Source organism: Sus scrofa, chromosome X (assembly GCF_000003025.6).
Source record: "Sus scrofa isolate TJ Tabasco breed Duroc chromosome X, Sscrofa11.1, whole genome shotgun sequence".
NCBI lineage: Eukaryota > Metazoa > Chordata > Mammalia > Artiodactyla > Suidae > Sus > Sus scrofa.
The window spans coordinates 46,221,042-46,245,053 of record NC_010461.5 but is presented as its reverse complement, the minus strand read 5'-3'; the positions used below and the strand labels follow the sequence as shown (position 1 = coordinate 46,245,053).

The window sequence follows — 24,012 nt, the reverse complement described above, 5'->3', positions numbered from 1 at the left end:
CTGCACCTGTGGCATATGGAAGTTTCCAGGCTAGGGGTCGAATTGGAGCTGCAGTTGCCAGCCTACACAACAGCCACAGCAACATGGGATCCAAGCCACATCTATGACCTATGCCACAGCCACAGCAACACGGGATCTGAGCAGCATCTGTGACCTACACCACAGCTCACGGCAATGCCGAATCCTTAAACCCACAGAGCGAGGCCAGGGATCGAACCTACATCCCCATGGATCCAAGTCGGGTTCATTAATCACTGAGCCACAAAGGGAATTCCAATCTTCATTTTTGAAGTAAACTCAAATCACCTATTCCAAATTTAAATTTATAACTCTTTAAAAATGTGTCTACAAAAAAAAAAAAAAAAGACATCATCCCATAAGGACAAAAAGAATTAGAGAGGAAAATTCTGGAATGTATTTTGGTATATGAGAGGCATATGGATAGGTGGTAATAGATATAGCAGACCACAAGAAGTAAAATCATATACTAGCAGTTGGGAAGATAAAAATCAGCATAATATTTAGAGTGGAATTCCCACAAGATTCCAAAATTAACAGTATCGGTTACCTCTGGAAGAAAGGGTGCATCCAAAAACAAAGATGGATTATCTAAGAACTTTAAAAGCAACATGATTTTAAAATGGATAAAACAGACATTTTTCCAAAGAAGACATACAGATAGATGGCCAACAAGTACACAAAAAGATGCTCAACATTGTTAATCATCAGAAAAATGCAAATTAGGAGTTTCTGTCGTGGCTCAGCAGTAACGAACCCGACTAGTATCTATGAGGACGCAGGTTTGATCCCTGGCCTCACTCAGTGGGTTAAGGATCCAGTGTTGCCATGAGCTCTGGTGGAGGTTGCAGACTCGGCTCAGATCCTGGTTGGCTGTGGCTGTGGCTGGCAGCTCCAGTTCTGATTGGACCCCTGGCCTGGGAACATCCATATGCTGAAGGTATGGCCTTAAAAGACAAAAAAAAAAAAAAAAAAAAAAAAAGACCACAAATAACAAATGTTGCTAAGGATGTGTAGAAAAGGGAATACTTGTATACTCTTGGTGGGACTATAAATTGGTGCAGCCACTGTGGAAAACAGTATGGAGGTTTCTCCAAAAAACTAAAAATAGAATTACTGGTTCACACTGAGTTCCAGGTCACGTGGTGCTTGCTAGGGGTGTTGCAGTAGAGATCTGGAAGGGCTGTGCTTGCAAAAGGATCAACATGCCTTTGGACAGAGATTTACTGCATCCTTCCTTGGAAAAGGAGAAGAAAAAAATGTAAAAAGAAATTGCTGGTTCAAAGTCCAAATTCTTACTTTATGGATGTAAAATGTCCAGGTTGCTACAAGATTACCATGGTTCTCAGCCATGCTCAGACAGTGGTGCTTTGTGTAGGCTGTTGAACAGTGTTGTGCCAGCCAACAGGAGGGAAGGCCAGACTCACAGAATGATGTCCATTTAGAAGAAAGCAACACTAAGGACACACACAACTTCTTGAATTTTGTTCTATTGCAGAGAGCCTTATCAGTTCAGTAAATCTAGTTAATCTACCAAGATAATGTAATTATGTTTAATTTTGTAAGGTAGACAGACAATAGAACTCTATTTTGGTGTCAGTTTTTCTTTCTTTTTTTTTTTTTGTCTTTTGTCTTTCTTTTTGTTGTTGTTGTTGTTGTTGTTGTTGCTGTTGTTGCTATTTCTTGGGCCGCACCCGCAGCACATGGAGGTTCCCAGGCTAGGGGTTGAATTGGAGCTGTAGCCGCTGGCCTATGCCAGAGCCACAGCAATGCAGGATCCGAGCCACGTCTGCAACCTACACCACAGCTCACGGCAACGCCAGATCGTTAACCCACTGAGCAAGGGCAGGGACCGAACCCGCAACCTCATGGTTCCTAGTCGGATTCGTTAACCACTGCGCCACAACGGGAACTCCCTCAGTTTTTCAGTAAAGTTTTTTGTTTGTTTGTTTGTCTTTTTAGGGCCACACCTGTGGCATATGGAAGTTCCCAGGCTAAGGGCTGAATTGGAGCTACAGCTACTGGCCTACACCACAACCACAGCAACTTGGGATCCAAGCCACATCTGCAACCTACATCATAGCTCACGGCAACACCAGATCCTTAACCCACTGAGCAAGGCCAGGGATTGAACCCACATTCTCATGCATCCTAGTTGGGTTCATTAACCACTGAGCCACAAAGGGAACTCCCTAAAGTTTTGATTATGGGCTAACAATAAAAATAAAAATAGAATTATCAGAATTCCTGTCATGGCACAGTGGAAATGAATCCGATTAGGAACCGTGAAGTTGCGGGTTCAATCCCTGACCTCGATCAGTGGGTTAAGGATCTGGTGTTGCCGTGAGCTGTGGTGTAGGCCGGCAGCTGTAGCTTTGATTAGACCCCTAGCCTGGGAACCTCCATGTGCTGCTGGTGTGGTCCTAAAAAGCAAAAAAAAAAAAAAAAAAAAAGAATTACCATATGACCCAGAAATTGCACTCTTAGGAATTTATCAACCCCCCCCACAAAAAAACACACTAGTTAGAAAACTAGCACCCCAATGTTCATAGCAGCATTATTTACAATAGCCAAGATATGAAGCAACCTGTTTCCATCAATAGATGAATGGATAAAGAATACACACACACACACACACACACACACACACACAGGAATACTACTCAGCCACAAAAAAGAATGAAATTCTGCCATTTGCAACAACATATACTTAAGCTAAGTGAAATAAGTCAGACAGAGAAAGATAAATACTACATGATTTCACTTATAGTAGAATCTAAACAAAACAGTGAGTATATTGGGAGTTCCCATCATGGCTCAGCGGTTAATGAACCTGACTAGCATCCATGAGGGCGCAGGTTCAATCCCTGGCCTCACTCACTGGGTTAAGGATCCAGCATTGCCGTGAGCTGTGGTGTAGGTCACAGACGCGGCTTGGATCTGGCGTTGCTGTGGCTGTGGCATAGGCAGGTGGCTATAGCTCCAGTTGGACCCCTAGCCTGGGAACCTCCATATGCCATGGGTGCAGCCCTAGAAAGACAAAAAAAGACAAACAACAACAACAACAATGACAGTGAATATAACAAAAAAGAAACAGACTTACAGATATAGAGAACAAACTAGTGGTTACTAGTGGTGAGAGAGGATGGGCAACAGAGAGGTAGGGAATTAAGAAGTACAAATTACTATGTATAAAATAAGTAAGCTACAAGGACATATTGTAGAACACAGGAAATACATCCAATATTTTTTTTCTTCTTTGGCTGCCATTCGGCATATGGAGTTCCCAGGCCAGGGATAGAATCCAAGCTAAAGTTGCAACCTATGCCACAGTTGCACCAACACCAGCTCCTTAACCCAATGTGCCTGTCCAGGGATCAAACCTGCATCCCTGCCACTGCAGAGACACCAACGATCCCATTGTGCCACAGCAGGAACTCCCCAATATTTTATAATAACTATAAATGGAGTATAACCTTTAAAAATTCTGAATCATGGGAGTTCCCATGGTGGCTCAGCAGTAACAAGCCCGACTAGTAGTATCCATGAGGATGCAGATTCGATCCCTCACCTCACTCAGTGGGTTAAGCTTCTGGCATTGCTGTGAGCTGTGGTGTAGGCTGACAGCTGCAGCTCCAATTTGACCCCTAGCCTGGGGACTTCCATATGCCACAAGTGCGGCCCTAAAAAGCAAAAAAAAAAAAAAAATCTGAATAACTATATTGTACACATGAAACATATAATATTCTGTATCAACTGTACCTCAATAAAAAAAAATAAGAACTTAGGGAGTTCCCGTCGTGGCGCAGTGGTGAACGAATCCGACTAGGAACCATGAGGTTGCGGGTTCGGTCCCTGCCCTTGCTCAGTGGGTTAACGATCTGGCGTTGCCGTGAGCTGTGGTGTAGGTTGCAGACGCGGCTCGGATCCCACGTTGCTGTGGCTCTGGCGTAGGCCGGTGGCTACAGCTCTGATTCAACCCCTGCCTGGGAACCTCCATATGCTGCGGGAGCGGCCCAAGAAATAGCAACAACAACAACAACAACAAAAAAAAAAAAAGACAAAAGACAAAAAAAAAAAAAAAAGAACTTAGACCCAAACATCTCCTGTCCCACTCCATAAATCTGGAAGGACATAAAAGATCTGAAAACTATTAATAATTGACCTACTATAGAATGCTATAGCCAATGACAACAGAATAAACTTTTTTTGAGATGCATATACAATATTTATCAAAATTAACCATACCCAGAGCTATAGAGTAAGCTTAATAAATTTCAAAGTATTGAAATAATTCAGAATATATCCTCTGATTATAGAAGAAGAATGTGACATCATAAATAACATTATAACTAGAAAATCCAGAACTGCTAGGAAAATTAAGTAGTACTAAATAACAGAAGGGTCAATGCAGAAATCAAATTAGAAATTAAAAAACTGAATGATAATGAGCATAAAATATATCAAAACTAGAAGGGTACAACTAAAGCAGTCCTTACAGTAACTTTTATAATCCTGAGTGCATGTGTTGGGAGAAGAAAAGCCTGAAATTCAATAAACTCAGATTTCATCTTAAGTAAGTAGAAAAAGAGGAGTAGATAAAACCCAAGGTAGTAGCAAAAAGGAAACAAAGGAAGTAGAGAAAATAAACACATAGAAAACAAAAGTATAAAAAATTAATAATTAAGATTTGGTTGTTAGAAGACTTTTTTTTTTTGGCCATGCCTGTGACATGTGGAAATTCCCAGGCCAGGGATCATCAAACATGTGCCACAGCAGCGACCCAGGCCACTGCAGTGACAACACCAGATCCTTAACCTGCTGTGCTACAAGGGAACTCCTAAAAGACTTATTTTTAAAATTGACGGGGCACTCCCATTGTGGTTCAGCAGGTTAAGAACCTGACTAGTGGAGTTCTCATCGTGGCTCAGTGGTTAACAAACCCGACTAGTATCCATGAGGTTGTGGGTTCAATCCCTGGCCTTGCTTGGTGGATTAAGGATCTGGTGTTGCTGTGAGCTGTGGTGTAGGTCGCAGACGCAGCACGGATCCCGAGTTGCTGTGGCTCTGGCATAGGCCGGCAGCTATAGCTCCGATTCCACCCTTAGCCTGGGAACCTCCATATGCCGCGGATGCGGCCCTAAAAAGACAAGAGACCAAAAAAAGAACCCAACCCCAGCCTCAACAATAACCTTAACCAACTCCTACTCATCCTTTAAGACCCAGCTCATGAAGCACTCCTGTGAAGGCCACTCTGAGCCCCTCTGCTAGTCTGTCTGAGGTAGAGTTAGGTATTCTCTGCCCTCTGTTCCCTCTAGCTTTGGACTTTTTTTTTTTTTTTTTTTTTTTTGTCTTCCATTTTCCATCAGGTTCTTACCCAAGAGGCTAGATACAGTTCCCTGCTCTGTACATCAGGATACCATCATCCACCCGTTCTAAATGTAAGTCTGTAATAGTCTGCATCTACCCACCCCAAAATCCCCAGCAGCCCCCCTCTCTCCCCCCTCCCCCCTGGCAAACACAAGTCTTACTTATTTCTGACACCTAGCACACTGTGTTGTTTTGGGAGTTCCCATCGTGGCTCAGCCGTAACAAACCCAACTAGTACCCATGAGGATGTGGGTTCGATCTCTGGCCTTGCTCAGTAAGTTAAAAGATCTGGCGTGGCTATGGCTATGGCTCTGGGGGTGGCTGGCAGCTGCAGCTCTGATTGGACCCCGAGCTTGGGAACTTCCACATTCCTCGGGTGCGGCTCTTGAAAAAAAATGCATTTTTCTTGGTTACTCATTAGTCTGAGCTTCTGGAGGAGAAGGATTGTGATTTTTCCATCTCTTTACTTCTCTACAGCACAGACCCTGCACAAAGGAAGTACTTAGAGAATGTTTGATGAATTCTATTACTCTGTGGGGGTTTACTGGTATTCATTCTGAAAATTGCTGGTCTGCCCTTCAAGCTAAAGCCCTGATAACTGAACAAAACAGTCTAAGACTAGTATGAACAGCACTGAGGAAACTGGATTATCACCTCTTTAATTTTAGCGGATTTCTGTCCAAAGAATCTAGGGCTAAGATCTCAATACCTTATTTACATTGTATTATCAAGTAGGCTTTGAGGGCTAAGATCTTATTAAGGTTAACAAGCCAGCCTTTGAGTACCACCCCCTCAACCAATTCACTGCCTGACAAATTGCTTTGCTTACTCAATGGTCCTCACCTAGGCTCTACATTCAAAAATCCGCTGGGGAGCTTTTCAACAGCCTGCTGCTCAGGACACCCGGCAGGCCCAGGCCAGTTACTTTAGAATCTCTGGGTGTGGGTCCTGGGTAGCAGTGTTTCCTGAAGTGCCTCAGGCGATCCTAATTTTATCGGTCAAGGTCGAGAGTCATTTAAAGCCACACAACTCCTAACACTGGCTCTGCCCTTTTTTTTCTCCTGCCCTTTTATTTTCTCCTCCCCCGTGTCTACCCTTCCTTCCTAATCTTATCTCCACGCTCCTCTCCTCTCCCTCCCACTGGCATGTTCTCCAGTCATTCACGCTTATCACTGTCTTTTCTTATCTTTTTCTTTTTTTTTTTTTTTGGTCTTTTTAGGGCTGCATCCAGGGCATATGGAGGTTCCCAGGCTAGGGGTCTAATCGGAGCTACAGCTGCCAGCCTACGCCAGAGCCACAGCAACTCGGGATGCGAGCCGAGTCTATGACCTACAGCTCATGGACCTACAACTCCAAATTTAGCATCTTGATGATCTGACCTACCTGGCAATTGAGTAATGGAAACCACACAGCTGGGAAAGCCTGCAGTGAGCCTGGGCCTCTGCTCCTTTGTGGTCATGTCGCTTCCCTTCACTGGATCTTCATTTCCTCTTGAGTTGAATGGGGAATCATAACACTTGTTCTGTCTTCTAAAGAAGCTTATGTGAGGAACACACAAATAATGGACCCTAATGTCCTCTGGGTACTGGAGAGCACTGCGGAAATATAGGGAATCATGAGAGCTGCATGACCAGCATAGAGGACATACGGTTTTACTACCACTCATGCAAAACAAGATTATATCATGTTAGGAGTTCCCATCGTGGCTCAGCGGAAACGAATCTGACTAGTATCCATGAGGACGCAGGTTCAATCCCTGGCCTCTCTCAGTGGGTTAAGGATCTGGCGTTGCCGTGAGCTGTGGTGTAGGTCGCAGACATGGCTCAGATCTGGCATTGCTGTGGCTGTGGTGTAGGACGGCAGCTACAGCTCCGATTAGACCCCTAGCCTGAGAACCTCCATATGCCATGGGTGTGGCCCTAAAAAGACAAACAAACAAACAAAAAGACTATATCATGTTTGCAAAATAACATGAAATAGTTATGGGAGTTCCCTTCATGGCTCAGTGGTTAACAAACCCGACTAGGATCCATGAGGATGCGGGTTCGATCCCTGGCCTCACTCAGTGGGTTAAGGATCCGGCGTTCCCGTGAGCTGTGAAGTAGGTTGCAGACACGGCTCGGATCCCAAGTCGCTGTGGCTGTGGCGTAGGTTGGCAGCTGTAGCTCCAATTCGACTCCTAGCCTGGGAACTTCCACATGATGCAAGTGTGGACCTAAAAAGAAAAAAAAATGAAATAGTTATGGATACATTCATATAAAGTTGAAGAATGAAACCTACATAGGTGTGAAAACTCTAAATTTAGGATAGTGGTCACTGGAGGAGGAAGACAATGTTGGGGGGGGGTTCAACTGTATTGTTAATGCTCTCTCTCTCTCTCTCTTTTTTTTTTTTTTTTTTTTTTGTCTTTTTATGGCTGTATCCACAGCTTATGGAAGTTCCCAGGCTAGGGGCTGAATCGGAGCTGCAGCTGAGGCCTATGCCACAGCCTTGGCAACACCAGATCTGAGCGGCATCTGTAAAAACTACAGCACAGCTCACAGCAACACCAGATTCTCAACCCACTGGGCAAGGCCTGGGATGGACCCACATCCTCATGGATATTAGTTGGGTTCTTAACCCACTGAGCCATGACAGCAACTCCTAATGCTCTCTTTTAAAAAAACCAAATCTGAAGTAACTATAATAAAATGTGAAGGTCTGGTTAAACTGGGGGCGTTTTATATTATTCTCTACTTTTCTTGAAAGGAAGACAATAACTATGTAACAGGAGGATATAAATATTTTTAAAGCAAAATAAATAAAAGGGATTTTTATCATCTTGCCCTAACTTAGTTCTATTGTCCACCCTGGTATAGTGTCAGGAAATGATAAATCTTAGAACTGAGAGCTTCTTCAAAACCTTTTTGTAAAACAGAGGTGTATGAATCAATAACAATAAGTTTTATTTTAAACTCATCTGTTTCCTCTACCTGATTTTGGAGGTGTCACTGAGGACATTTTTGCACATACTATGCCAAATTATGAATTCTCAATAAGTGTTCCCTTGAAGGAAACAGAAGGAATGGGGGAGAGAGGCCCAGGAAGAGCCTGAAGTGAGAGAGGGGAGAGGTTGCAGGAGGAGGAAGAAGAGGGGTTCCTTCACCCGGATGAAGTCGCACTCAAGTGTCAGTGGGTACCCAGATTATCATCTTCCCCCTAGTTCAGTTGTCTCTGCAGTTTCTCCATGGCAGGCTTGAACACACCCACTATGTGGCCACTAAGGGCTCTGTAATAAGGCAGCAAAATCATTGTGCATGATGTCAACTTCTTCAATAATTTCAGAACTGATCTTCTACTCTGGCAACTAGTAGCTCAGTGCCTGGCACAAAAGCCACATCTCACTTGCTAGCACTTTTGATCTGGGGTAGGTGCACTGTGTGGCACTGTGTGGCAGCATCTTACATTCCTGACCAGGAATTGAACCTGTTTCGTGGTACTAAGTGCTGAATCCTGGCCACTAGACCACCAGGGACTACTGCCTAGAAACAGGGCCCTGACTCTTGTCTTTCTTGAAGAAAGAATTCAGCAAAGAGACAGAAATCTTGTGAAATGGATAGAATTTATTAGAAGAAAAGTATATGTGGAAAGGTGCAGAAGTGAACTCAGAGGGAGTCATGCACTTTTGGGGTAGTTTAAATCATTTATATGGGGGCAATTTTCCAGGTTCGCTCTGGCCAATCATCTTGTTTTGTCTGGCTTTGCACCCATATTTGGTCTGACTCAGGGCCCTCCCAGACGTGCATGCACATCTTTTAGCCAAGATAGATTCCAGTGTGAGGGCTCCTGGGAGGTTGGCAGAACCATGAGGTTGCAGGTTTGATCCATGGCCTTGCTCAGTGGGTTAAGGATCTTCGGCAGCTGCAGCTCAGATTCAACCCCTAGCCTGGGAACTTCCATATGTTGTGGGTGTGACCCTAAAAAGCCAGAAAGAAAGAAAGAAAGAAAGAAAGAAAGAAAGAAAGAAAGAAAGAAAGAAAGAAAGAAAGAAAGAAAGAGAAAGCAGGAAGGAAGGAAAGGAGGGAGGGAGGAAGGGAGGAAGGAAGGAGGAAGGAAGGAAAGAAAGAAAGAAAGAAAGAAAGAAAGAAAGAAAGAAAGAAAGAAAGAAAGAAAGAAAGAAGGAAGGAAGGAAGGAAGGAAGGAAGGAAGGAAGGAAGGAAGGAAGGAGGCCTTCCTCTCTCCTGGCTGCTGCAGCCCCACACCAGGATACACTACATGGCTGGGTGAGCTTCCTAAGAACTATTGACTTTAAGATTCCCCCATCCATCCTCCCCCTCTCAGCACAAGGTGTCCTCCTGTACAGTGAAAACTTGCATGACTTTATGGGGCGGTACTGCTGGCACATAATAAGTACTTGTGACTTGGCCCCTGACTCTACCCAAGACCTCAAACTTCAATTGCCCCATTCTTCCCTGCCCTCATGACACTGCTTTCACTGTGTGTTACCTGCACTCTGGCCCTGGCAGAGATAAGCCTGGAACTGCCTCAGGGCTTTTCACTTGTTCTTCTCTCCTCCCCCCCACACTGCTTTCCTTCCCAGACCTTTGCATATCTGGGTTCTCAGTTCACCAGTATGGTCAACCCCTTCTCCAAGTCTCCCAGGTCTTCAATACCATCACTATCCCTGAGAGTCTTATTTGCATGTTTATTGTTGATTCTACCTCCCTTGAAAACTGCAAAAACTCTCAACAGGAAACACTCCATCCAAACAGCACCCTACCCTACTTGACCAAACGTTAGCCTGACTTCATTTTTTTATTTTTTATTTATTTTTTTTGTCTTTTCTAGGGCTGCTTCCCACCCACGGCATATGGAGGTTCCCAGGCCAGGGGTTTAATTAGAGCTGCGGCCGCAGGCCTATGCCAGATCCCAGCCGCGTCTGCGACCTACACCATAGCTCAAGGCAACGCCAGATCCTTAACCCACTGAGCAAGGCCAGGGATCAAACCCGCAACCTCATGGTTCCTAGTCATATTCCTTAACCACTGAGCCACAATGGGAACTCCTAGCCTAACTTCTGACAGCCCAAGGCTGGGTGCCTGCTATGACTCAGCCCCCTTTTGAGTTCTTGTCTGAAAAAGCTCAGGGCTGTCAAAAGAAGCTACCATTTGTTCTAGCCAATATTTGATGATAGGCTCCTGACCTCCCTTTCTTTTACTAAAAGGGGCTTACAGTTGTGAATTCCTCCATCTCTTTGAGATGTACATGTATCTCCTAGATTCACAACATCTTTCTTAAGGACCTAAGAGCCATTCCTTTGAAATGGAGGATAGGGCCTTAGACTCCCAGTAACTGTGAGAGGACAGAATAATCCTAACTTAGATAATTGCCAGCTAGCAGATACAGCTGGCAAAACTGTAATCTGATAGGGTGGGGGGGGGTCCCCAGAGAAAAAGAACCAGATACAGATTGCTTTTGTTTTTTGTCTTTTTAGGGCTGCTACTCGGCATATGGAGGTTTCCAGGCTAGAGGTTGAATTGGAGCTGTAGCCGCTGGCCTACACAACAGCCACAGCAATGCCAGATCTGAGCTGTATCTTCGACCTACACCACAGCTCATGGCAACGCCAGATCCTTAACCCACCGAGCAAGGCCAGGGATTGAACCTGCGTCCTCATGGATACTAGTCAGATTCGTTTCCTCTGAGCCACGACAGGAACTCCCAGCTTTTTGACAAAGAGAAGCCACTTTATCACACTGGTCAAATGGTCATCAGTAAAAAAGCCTATACCTAACAAATGAGGAGGGTGTAGAGAAAAGGGAACCCTCCTACACTGTTGGTGGGAATGTAAACTGGTGCAGCCACTGTGGAAAACAGTATGGAGTTTCCTTAAAAAACTAAAAATAAGAGTTCCCATTGTGGCTCAGTGGTAACAAACCTGACTAGTATCCATGAGGATTCAGGTTCTATCCCTGGCCCTGCTCAGCCGGTTAAGGATCCAGTGTTGCCACAAGCTGGGGCATAGGTCATGGATGCAGCTCAGGTCTGGTGTTATCATGGCTGTGGCATAGGCCTGCAGTTGCAGCTCTGATAAGACCCCTAGCTTGGGAACTTCCATGTGCCACAGGTGCGGCCCTAAAAAGCAAAAAAAGAAAAAAAAAAAAAAAGACAAACAAAAAAATCCTAAAAATAGAGTTTCCCTATTGTCCTGCAATCCTACTCCTGGGCATATATCTGGATAAAACTCTAATTCAAAAAGATACACACACCCCAATGTTCATTGAAGCACTATTTACAATAGCCAAGATGTAGAAACAACCTAAATGTCCATCGACAGAGGAGTAGATAAAGAAGATGTGGTACATATATACAATAGGCTACTACTTAGCCATAAAAAAAGAATGAAATAATACCATCGCAGCAACATGGATGGACCTAGAGATTATCATATTAAGTGAAATAAGTCAGAGAAAGACAAATATCATATATCACTTATATGTGAAATCTAAAATATGACACAAATGAACTTTTTTTTTTCTTTTTAGGTCCACACTTGTGGTATAGGGAAGGTCTCAGTCTAGGGGTTGAATCAGAGCTGCAGCTGCCAGTCTACACCACAGCCACAGCAATGCAGGATCCAAGCTGTATCTACAACCTCCACCACAGCTTATGGCAATGCCAAATCCTTAACCCACTGAGCAAGGCCAGGGATCGAACCCACATTCTCATGGACACTATGTCGGGTTCTTAACCCGCTGAGTCATGACAGGAACTCCACAAATGAACTTATTTATGAAACAGAAAAAGACTCCCAGACATAGAAAAGAAACTTATGGTTGCCAAAGGAGAAAGGGGGTGGGGGAGGGACAAATTAGGAATTTGGAATTAGCAGATACAAACTACTATATATAAAATAAACATGATCCTACTGTATAGCACAGGGAACCATATTCAATATCTGTAATAAGTCATAATGGAAGAGTATGAAAAAGAATATACAAATCAATTTGCTGTACACAAGAAACTAACACAACATTGTAAATCAACTATAATTTTTTTTAAAAAAAGTGTTCCCATGTGGCTCAGTGGTAACGAATCCAACTAGTTATCCATTAGGACACGGGTTCAATCCCTGGCCTTGCTCAGTGGGTTAAAGATCCGGCGTTGCTGTGAGCTGTGGTGTAGGTCACAGTCGTGGCTCAGATCTGGTGTTGCTGTGGCTGTGGCTATGGCATAGTCCGGCAGCTACAGCTCGGACTTGACAACCATCCTGGGAATTTCCATATGCCACCAGTGCAGCCCTAAAAAGACCAAAAAAAAAAAAAAAAAAAAAGAGAGAGAGAGAGAGAAAGAGAAGACATTTTAGCTTAAGCCATTTTGGGATCCAAGCCTGGCTACAATGCGTGCCCTTGAACAGGTCTCAGTAATGAGGATCTTTAGGGAACAAAAGAACAAATGGCTGTTATCAGGTGAAAGAAGTAATAATAGCAAAGAAAATAAATCAGTTGTAAAGACCCCCGGTTCTGTGTTAAGGACAAAGATTAGCCTGAAGCATTTTCTTGAGCTGTTCTGCAGAATTTAGACCCCTCTCAAGCTTTCAACCACCAGATCATCTGGATTCTAAGGGATGATGATACTGACATTATCTAACTCTCATGACCTCAACTAAAGCTTGGATTCTTTTGACCTTTGCCCCAATCCTATGCTGAATTCTCCTCTGCTCAAGCCCCCCTCTCTCTCCAAGTTTGTATTCAGCGCTGGTGGACAGAGGCTGAGTTTCGGCAACACTCAGTGTTCTCTTTACTTGCTGCAAATAATAAATCCTTCTTTCTCTCACTTTTTTTTTTCTTTTTTGTCTTTTTGCCTTTTCTAGGGCCGCTCCCGCGGCATATGGAGGTTCCCAGGCTAGGGGTCGAATTGGAGCTGTAGCCACCGGCCTACGCCAGAGCCACAGCAATGTGGGATCCGAGCCGCCTCTGCAACCTACACCACAGCTTGTGGCAATGCCAAATCCTTAACCCACTGAGCAAGGGCAGGGACCGAACCCACAACCTCATGGTTCCTAGTCGGATTTGTTAACCATTGTGCCACAATGGGAACTCCTTTCTCACTTTTTGACTTGGTTGTGTCTTTTGGCTCAACACTCACTAATCGGTAAACCCAGTTTTGGGGTAACAATTGCTTTTACACTGACCAACCCTCTTACTTGCTTTTTGTAATTTTTCACTTCCCTCACTTTACTTGAGCCTCTGTTTGCTCTTCCTCCCTCTTTTCTTTCTTTTTTTACATTTACTGATGAGCCATAATGGGAACCTCTTCCTTCTCCCTTTAAAACACCCAGTCACCTCTGGACAAATTGGAATGGAGCTTAGCTCTTTCCCCTTCTGTCAGTAGTTACTGAACAATATCTGTTTTCACTGCTTTAACTAATATTTTGTTTTGTTGATCTTTTTTTTTCTCTTCTTTTTAAGGGCACATCTTGGCATATGGAAGTTCCCAAGCTAGGAGTCGAATCAGAGCTGCAGCTGCTGGCCTATGCCACAGCCACATCAACTTGGGATCCAAGCCACATCTGTGACCTACACCACAGCTTGGGGCAACACTAGATCCCAACCCACTGATCGAGGCCAGGGATTGAACCCACATCTTTATGGATACTAGTTGGATTCTTAACCTGCTGAGGCACAACGGGAACTCTGTTCTGTTGATCTTTATCAATTTCCACCTTCACTGACATCTGTTTTGTTCACTGATAAACCCTAAGTGACTCCAAGAGCAACTGGCACAACAAATATTTGCAGAAAGAGCAAATAAACATTGGATAAAATGTAAATAGTAAAATGACCCTAATGGGCAGTACTCCACAGGTACACAAGCCTTGTGTTTGCCCGGCTTCAAGGCCAAAGAAGGAGCCCAGAGTCAGTGACAGATACATCAATGGCTTAATGGATAGGGAGGATCTTACATGTCTGGAGCAAGGTCCTGGAGTGACACCCCACTGAGTGCAGCCTATGTTAGTGAGGGCACTGAACAGGTCTTCACTCCCAAGAGGGAAGGGGAGATTGCCAGTTATAGGGGGAACTGACATCAGATTGGCCCATCAGTTAACAGGCACGCCCCTCACCGCCTCTTTCATAAGAATGATCACTAGCTGGGGCAAGTATGTAGAAAGGTCAGTCTTGTGACTAGGATGTAGGTGCAGCTGGCACTGGTCAAGCTGGGGATGCTTAGAGAGCAAGAGAACAGCCACCTTGAGTGGCCTAATCATACAGACTCCAAGACTGGAAGAGAGGAGATCAAATTTTAGTCTCACCATTTGTCTTGGTTAACTTGTTACCTGAGTCAAGTTGATTCATCACCCTGGTCCAATCTCTATCTGTGTAACCTGGCACAAGACACAGAACCTCTCTGTCTCCATCTCCCCGGCTTGCAAGAAATTCCTTCCTCAGAGGGTTGTTTGGAAGATTGAAATGCTGTGAGAGAAACACGATAGTGTGAGAATAGATACTCGGGAAACATGTTCCAAACTCGACCTCTCACTGGGTCTCTCTTATCTGGTCCCTTACCCAGAGTCTACAGCTTGTGGTTTTTTTTTTTGTTTTGTTTTTTTGCCTTTTCTAGGGCCGCTCCCATGGCATATGGAGGTTCCCAGGCTAGGGGTCAAATCGGAGCTGTAGCTGCTGGCCTACACCAGAGCCACAGCAACGTGGGATCCAAACCGTGTCTGCAACCTAAACCATAGCTCATGGCAACGCCGGATCCTTTAACCCACTGAGCAAGGCCAGGGACCGAACCCGCAATCTCATGGTTCCTAGTCGGACTCCTTAACCACTGCGCCACGACGGGAACTCCTAGCTTGCGTTTTTGAGTACAGACTATGGGCCCCAGTCACTGAGCTGCTGCCAAGGACTCAGCAGCCTCCTCCTTGAGCCCCCTCGCTTCCTGACGCCCCGTCCCCACTGCCCGCCTTCTCCTGCCGTTGCCTTCAGCAGGCTGTTTCCACCAAGGAAAAGGAATCGTATTGTATGTCTGCTATCCAGAAATTCCACTCTTTCGGCCCCTTTGCTGATGCAAGTAAGGGTGATGATCTGCTTTCTGCTGGCAGAAAGCTGGCAGAGAAACAGCAGGAAGACCCTTGCTACTGTCCAAGGGATCGCTGATGATTACGATAAAAAGAAACTAGTGAAGGCATTTAAGAAGAAATTTGCCTGCAATGGCACTGTAATTGAGCACCCAGAATATGGAGAAGTAATTCAGCTACACGGTGACCAGTGCAAGAACATATGTCAGTGCCTTGTAGAGACTGGACTGGTTAAGGACAACCAGCTGAAGGTTAATGGGTTTTAAGTGCTTTTGGCTTGCTGAAGCTTAAGTGAGGATTTCCTTGCAATGAGTAGAATCTCCCTTCTGTCCCTTGTCACAAGTTTAAAAACCTCACAGTTTGTATAATGTAACCATTTGGGATCTGCTTTAAACTTGGACTAGTGTAACTTCTAGATGCAATAAACTGAAAAGTGCCATGCCAAAAAAAAAAAAAAAAAAAAAAAAGAGTACAGACTCTGGGAGTTCCCTTGTGGCTCAGCAGGTTAAGGATCTGGCACTGTCACTGGAGCAGCTCAGGTCACTGCTGTGGCTTGGGTTCCACCCCTGGCCTGGGAACTGCCACACGCCAAGGGTGTGGCCAAATAGAGGGGGAAAAAAAAAAGATTATACACTCCGGAGCTAGACTGCCTAGAGTTTAATGTTCCATTTGACTCCTTACTAGTTACGTGACATTGGAAAGTGGCTTAACTTCTTAGCACTCAACTTTATCTGCACACTGCAGATGATTGTAATTCCTATCTCATAGAGTTGTTGTGAGAACTAACAGTAAATACACTCAAAACAGAACTGTCATATACGTGCTAAACAGCATGACTGGAGCCTAGGGATCCTCATTCATAAGAAGCATCAGGCTTTAAGGTATGTGGAGCCTCTGTGACTTCACACCTGCAGCTGGATGCAGCCAAAGTCTCCCTTCCCATTCTTTACAGGGACCTTGGGGGTCAGAGGTCAGAGTCATTAACCCAGTCTCCCATTGGGCTGTTTCTCATCTCCTGCACTACCTGATTGGTGGTCTGAAGTCTGGGGTCTTCCTCAATCTCAGTGGCCAACCAGGAAGCAGTGGTTCTCACAGGCCACAGAGGTGACTCCACAGCAGTTCTTGCAACCCCGCCTTGCCCCCAGGGACCCCCCCCCATTTTTTAAAATTTTCCCACTGTACAGCAAGGGGATCAAGTTATCCTTACATGCATACATTACAATTACATTTTTTCCCCACCCTTTCTTCTGTTGCAACATGAGTATCTAGACAAAGTTCTTAATGCTACTCAGCAGGATCTCCTTGTAAATCTATTCTAGGTTGTGTCTAATAAGCCCAAACTCCCGATCCCTCCCACTCCCTCCCGCTCCCATCAGGCAACCACAAGTCTTTTCTCCAAGTCCATGATTTTCTTTTCTGAGGAGATGTTTATTTGTGCTGGTTATTAGATTCCAGTTATAAGTGATATCATATGGTATTTGTCTTTGTCTTTCTGGCTCATTTCACTCAGGATGAGATTCTCTAGTTCCATCCATGTTGCTGCAAATGGCATTATGTCATTCTTTGTTATGGCTGAGTAGTATTCCATTGTGTATATATACCACTTCTTCCGAATCCAATCTTCTGTCGATGGACATTTGGGTTGTTTCCATGTCCTGGCTATTGTGAATAGTGCTGCAATGAACATGCGGGTGCATGTGTCTCTTTTAAATAGAGTTTTGTCCAGATATATGCCCAAGAGTGGGATTGTGGGGTCATATGGAAGTTCTATGTATACATTTCTAAGGTATCTCCAAACTGTTCTCCATAGTGGCTGTACCAGTTTACATTCCCACCAGCAGTGCAGGAGGGTTCCCTTTTCTCCACAGCCCCTCCAGCACTTGTTATTTGTGGACTTATTAATGATGGCCATTCTGACTGGTGGGAGGTGGTATCTCATGGTAGTTTTGATTTGCCTTTCTCTTATAATCAGCGATGTTGAGCATTTTTTCATGTGTTTGCTGGCCATCTGTATATCTTCCTTGGAGAAATGTCTATTCAGGTCTTTTGCCCATTTTTCCATTGATTGATTAGCTTTTTTGCTGTTGGGTTGTATAAGTTGTTTATATATTCTAGAGATTAAGCCCTTGTCGGTTGCATCATTTGAAACTATTTTCTCCCATTCTGAAAGTTGTCTTTTTGGTTTCCTTTGCTGTGCAAAAGCTTTTCAGTTTGATGAGGTCCCATGGGTTTATTTTTGCTCTAATTTCTATTTGCCTATGTTTTCTTCTAGGAGTTTGATGGTGTCCTGTCGTATATTTAAGTCTTTTAGCCATTTTGAGTTTATTTTTGTGCATGGTGTGCCTTTTTTTTTTTTTTTTTGTCTTTCTAGGGCTGCATCTGCGGCATATGGAGGTTCCCAGGCTAGGGGTCTAATCAGAGCTGAAGCTCACGGCAACACCGGATCCTTAACCCACTGAGCAAGGCGAGGGATGGAACCCGCAACCTCATGGTTCCTAATTGGATTCATTAACCACTGAGCCATGACAGGAACTCCTATTTTATTTTATTTTTTAGGGCTGCACCTGTGGCATATGGAGGTTCCCAGGCTAGGGGTTAAATCGGAGCTACAGCTGCCGGCCTACACCATAGCCACAGCAACGGGGGCTCCAAGGGTCTGCGACCTATACCACAGCCCACGGCAATGCCAGATCCCCAACCCACTGAACGAGACCAGGGATTGAACGCCACATCCTCATGGTTACTAGCCGGGTTCATTACCACTGAGCCACGATGGAAATTCCTGGGACCCCCTTTTAGGCTCAGGGTCCCCCAGAGTATGGGGGTGAGCCCCTGGAACTGACTGGATCGCTGGGTGCGGTGCAAAACGGTTACTGTCTAAATTTACCATTTCTTCTGGGGCGGGATCTGGGGGCGATCTAGACCTGATTGGTCTACGGCATGGGGATGTGAGGAGGGGATCCAGAGGGGTTTCCTCCAGTTTTAACACACTCACTCCCTTCCATCCTCTGGTTTTCTGCCTCCTCAGGGGACCACATACCGCAATTCCAGAGAAAAGAGCAACCACAAATTCCCGTTTACCTCCCAGGTCTCTGTGCCTGCCTAAACCATCCCAGCCGGCTGCACTACTCCTCCTGTCTCTGTGACCTGTCGCTGTCTCACGCTGCCTTGTCCACATTCCCTAAGAGCCACCCACTATGGATCGTGCCTCATACAACCCTTTACCACACCGCCAGCTTCATGGAAGACTCTGACTCCCACAACCGGGAGCACGTGGTGAGCTGCACACGCACGCGCAGACAGCACCTCCGCGGAGGCCAGCTGGATCCTGCCGGATGGGCCTGGGGGAACAGAGGGCGCATGCGCAGATGCTGAGCACGGTTCCCGAGGGAAGGTACGGCGAGTGGGTGGTGCAGTGAGCCTGAGCTTGTCTGTTTTTGCGCCCCCCTGCCGCCCTACTTCCACGTCCTGGCTCTCGTCTTCCCACGCTCAAAACTGTAGGACAGACCCGTATTGGGATCTTAGTGTGAATCCTTCGGTTCAGCTACCAACCCGTCAAATAAAGAAAAAGAATTAGTAACAAGCGTATTGAATCTGTTGACTTGCTTAAAGTGGATGCAGCCTGGTTCCAAAGCAGGCGCCTTTTCTTCCCCACCTGGGAGTGGCAGAAATAAAAGGGGATCTTGCCTCCTGTCGAGCCCCTTCTTTGAGGGCCTGAGACACCTTTGGGCTCCCTGTGATGACGGATGAGGGTGCCCCCACTGTGTCCCACATCCCTGCCACTGGGACAGTCTCACATGTCACCCAAGTGGCCTAGGGTGGAGGGCACAAGCACTAAGCACGACAGTTACTACTGACATTTTATGCCTGATAGGATAACACAAATAAAGCGAGTATTCGTGTTGCCCCTTCACTGCTGAGGAATCTGAGAAAGACGAAGACGACTACCCAGCCCCCTTCAGTGGGTGCATAGTCAAGGCTTATTACAGACACTGCCTCTAAAGCCTCACACCCGGAATGGCGCCCATGGCCCGCGGGCCTGCCACTTCTGGGTATTGCTGGGTCACCCTGGTGGGGGGGTTCACTGGCCCTGCCCCCTCCTCCCCCACGACTCATCTCCCTCACAGCCCTTTATTCTGTTCCAAGTCTTTCCTAATTCGGGCGGGCGTGGAGGTGATTTGGGAGTTGTTGGAGAACCTAGTCTAAGCCCTGGGCTGGAGACCTGGGAGGCCTCGAAAGAACCAGTGGATGAGGGGTGGTGAGGAACCCAGAGGGAGGAGAATGGTGCTGCCCCCATTGCCAGGAGCCTCCTCCTCCCAGCTCCCGCCTCCTGCGGGGTGGTGGCTGTCACTAGGTGCAAGCGGGCTACTGGTTCTTCTGCTTCTTGCCTACCGGCTAGCTTTCTTGCCTTCCCACCGGTTGTCTACATCCCTTCTCCTTCCTTCCCCACTTCCTCCCTTGCTTCCGTCCTCTTTGCGGCCCTTGACCTCCATATCGACACAATACTGTCATTTCCTTCCCACTCCTCACCTCCTTCCATACAAACAAACAAACAAAACAAATTAAAAAACCCAAACAACAACAAAAAACCCACACACGAGCAAATCCAAAAAAACCCACCATAAAGCAACACCGCCCCCCCGCCCCGCCCCCAACCAACCCAACTGGTCCTATAATGGCTTCACTAAGCCCAGCTTTCTAGCTCTTCTGCTGGGGTGGATGTGCAAACCATGAGGTAATTCTGGAGTTCCCATCATGGCTCAGTGGTAACAAACTAGACTAGTATCCATGAAGCAGAGGGTTCCATCCCTGGTTTTGCTGAGTGGGTTTAGGACCCAGCCTTGGTTAAGGATCCAGTGTTGGTTAAGGATCCAGCTTGCAGAGTTCCCTTGTGGCTCAGCGGTAACGAACCCGACTAGGACCCATGAGGACGCGGTTTCCATCCTTGGCATTGCTCAGTGGACTGGGAATGCGGCATTGGTTGTGAGTTGTGTTGTAGGTCACAGACTCAGCTCAAATCTGGAATTGCTGTGGCTTAGGCCAGCAGCTGTAGCTCCAATTTGACTCCCTAGCCTAGGAACCTCCTTATGCCCTGGTGGGGCCCTTAAAAAAAAAAAAAAAAAGGATCAGGCTTGCCTGTGAGCTTTGGTGTAGGTTGCAGACTTTCGGATCCCATGTGGCTGTGACCTAGGCCGGGAGCTACAGCTCCCATTCGACCCCATTCAACCTTTAGCCTGGGAACTTCCATATGCTGTCAGTGTGTGCCCCTCCCCAAAATAAAAGGCAAAAAAAAAGTATAGAGGAGTTACATCAACACAATCTGGCAATTGATTAGATGAAGTCCCAGGGTTCATCTTGGGTGTCCAAGAAGATGGTATTGTTACCAACCGAGAAAGAGCAGATGTTGGAGGCAATGATTGAGTTTAATTTAGACATGTGTTGGAGGTGCTTGAGGGACATCTGGTGTAGAGAACCAGCAAATGATTGGCTATCTCATTCTGAAATTCAGTGGAGAAGGTGAGCCTGGAGATTGTGAAATCCTCAGCACAGGGGCAGTATTGAACCCAGGATATGCGTGAGCTCCCCAGAAAAGGGACTGAAGGCGGAGACCAAGAAGAAACAGGAAAGTAGGAGGAACCAGGAAAGTGAGGTGTCACGGAAACCAAGGGGTGGTTTCTAGGAGGAAGAAGTGATCAACCAGTTATGTAATATAGGGTATATGTCTTCCTTTCTAAAATTGAAAAAATTCTGAATTCCAAAACACACCTGGTTCCAAGTGTGGAAAAAAAGATGATGGAGTTCCCTGGTGGCCCAGCAGTTAAAGATCCAGCATTGTCACTGATGTGGTGTGGGTTCAGTCGCTGTGGGCACAGCCAAAACAAACAAACAAACAAACAAACAAATCTGTAAGTGCTATGCAGAGAAGTCGAACACAATATGTTAGTTCAAAAATGGCCCCTGGGAGTTCCCATCGTGGCTCATTGGTTAACGAATCCAACTAGGAACCATGAGGTTGAGGGTTTGATCCCTGGCCTTGCTCAGTGGGTTAAGGATCCGGCATTGCTGTGAGCTGTGGTATAGGTTGCAGACGCAGCTTGGATCCCGCGTTGCTGTGGCTCTGGCGTAGGCTGGCAGCTACAGCTCCGATTTGACCCTTAGCCTGGGAACCGCCATATGCCGCAGGAGCGGCCCAAGAAATGGCAAAAAGACCAAAAAAAAAAAAAAATGGCCCCTGAACACGGAGGGCAAGGAGACACTGAAGAGGCAAATCACTCCAGATTGGTAGGTGGCAGATATAATTGCAAAGTAACTTAAAAGGTTTATATTCGGTGGCTGAAAGACAAGTATATCTCCATTCCCATCTTCCAGAATCTTAAAAGCTTATATAGAGGTCTTAACGGTGTTCAGTCAAATATTTAGTCCAGATAGTTTCAACAACACTTTACTCTCTTGGAGTTCCCTGGTGGCTCAGCCGTTTAAGGACCTGGCATTGTCACTGCTGTGGCTCAGGTCATTGTTGTGGCTCAGGTTCAGTCCCTGGCTCGGGAAATTCCATATGCCACGGGCAAGGCCAACCCCCTCCAACTCCCCCCCCCAAACCCCCAACATCTTACACACTCAAGGCTGTATCCTTGAAATATCTCTGCCTATGGAAATGGTAGGTGGAACATGTATTCCAAGGGGAGGGAGTAAGGCACTTCCCAATGCCTGGGTCCAGCTCTGGGGTCAACCAGAGGTCAGGTCCTTTTGATGACCTTCTCCAACACAATGGGATAGTAACTAGGTGGCTTACAATTTGAGTGGTCAAGGAGGGGAGGTAACATTTAAACTCAGTTCTGAATGGCTGAACAAACAACAATAGCAACAAACACAGTTATGCAAAGGTCAGAGGGAGATCATTTCAAGCAGAGGGAATAGCTAATTCAAAGATAGACACTAAGAGGCCTCTGTGGCTTGGACATCTTAGCTCAGCAAAGAGTGGTATAGACTGCTGGGGGGACTTCATGCCATCAGGAAGATTGTGAATCTGGTACTAAATCATTTCTTTGGTGAATACGGTGCATTAACAATGAGTGTGGTGGTGGTTGGAGTTCCCATCGTGGCTCAGCGGAAACGAATCTGACTAGCATCCATGAGGATGCAGGTTCAATACCTGGCCTTGAACAGTGGGTTAAGGATCTGGTGTTGTCATGAGCGGTGGTATAGGTCACAGATGTGGCTTGGATCCCGAGTTGCTGTGGCTGTGGTGTAGGCCAGCAGCTACAGCTCTGATTCGACCCCTAGCCTGGGAACCTCCATATGCCGTGGGTGTGGCCCTAAAAAGACAAAAAAAAAAAAAAAAAAAGAGTGTGGTGGTTGTCAACAGTTAGGGAGTTCCCAGAGTTCCCGTCATGGCTCAGTAGTTAACGAATCCGACTAGGAACCATGAGGTTGCAGGTTCGATCCCTGGGCCTTGCTTAGTGGGTTAAGGATCCGGTGTTGCTGTGAGCTGTGGTGTAGGTGGCAGACGCGGCCCGGATCCCTCGTTGCTGTGGCTCTGGCGTAGGCCAGCAGCTACAGCTCTGATTAGACTCCTAGCCTGGGAACCTCCATGTGCTGTGGGAGTGGCCCTAGAATAGACAAAAAGACAAAAAAAACAAAAAACAAAAAACAAAAAACAAAAACAAAAACCGGGAGGCCCGGAGGGAGGTCTTCCTGGATGGAAAAGCACATAGGGAGATAGTTCAGATAGAGGAAACATACAGCTGAATGAGGCTGAAAATGTTGACTAAGGTTTATGGTCTGAAGGCCTTGGTTTGGGGAAAAATATAGAAAGAAGTCAGACTAGGTAGATTAGGTAAGCTCAAGATTCTAATTGGGATACTAGTTGAAAAATGTCCCAGGATGACCAAATGGATCTTAAATGACAGTCTCTGGTTGAGGTTCAATCTGAAATATATGATTTGAGCTTTGGGGTTTAAAATAGGTTAGACACAGAAGAGGTAGCAAAAGCTGAATTGAAACAAGATGCGTCTGCAACTCACACTACAGCTCACAACAACACTGGATCCCCGACCCAGTGAGCAAGGCCAGGGATCAAACCCGCAACCTCATGGTTCCTTGTCGGATTCGTTTCTGCTGCACCACAGCAAGAACTCCTCCTAGGATGTCTTTTAATGGCTCTCCACATTCTTGTCTCTGAGATCTTGTTGGGCATCTCTGTTCCTCTCAACCTCTTCCTCAACCTATTTCTCTACATATGGCTCTCAGAATCTCTATTTTGAGATATTCATGTCTGGGTTCTAGAATCTGGTTCTCTGTCCCTTCCTTCATCTGTGTCTGTACTGTAATTATCTCTTTATCCGACTGAACTGTGCCCTTCTGGAAGGCATGAACCTTTTATTTTTACCCTGGGTATGCCCAGTGACCAGCACAGTGCCTGGCATATGAGTCTTGCAGCTTTGTTTATGTTTGAATGGAGGCTTTTTTCTGAGCAAAGGACACATTCTCATCCTCCAGTCCCCCTCCTCCGAGAGGAGCTGGCCGCCTGGCCAAAAAGTCCAAGTTAAATAACTCTCGGGGAG

At 45.9% G+C, this 24,012-nt stretch overlaps 2 pseudogenes; both read left to right on the top strand.

Annotated features, from left to right (window-relative positions):
* Positions 1,159–1,479, top strand: LOC106506969 (annotated as a pseudogene).
* Positions 15,393–15,714, top strand: LOC100524722 (annotated as a pseudogene).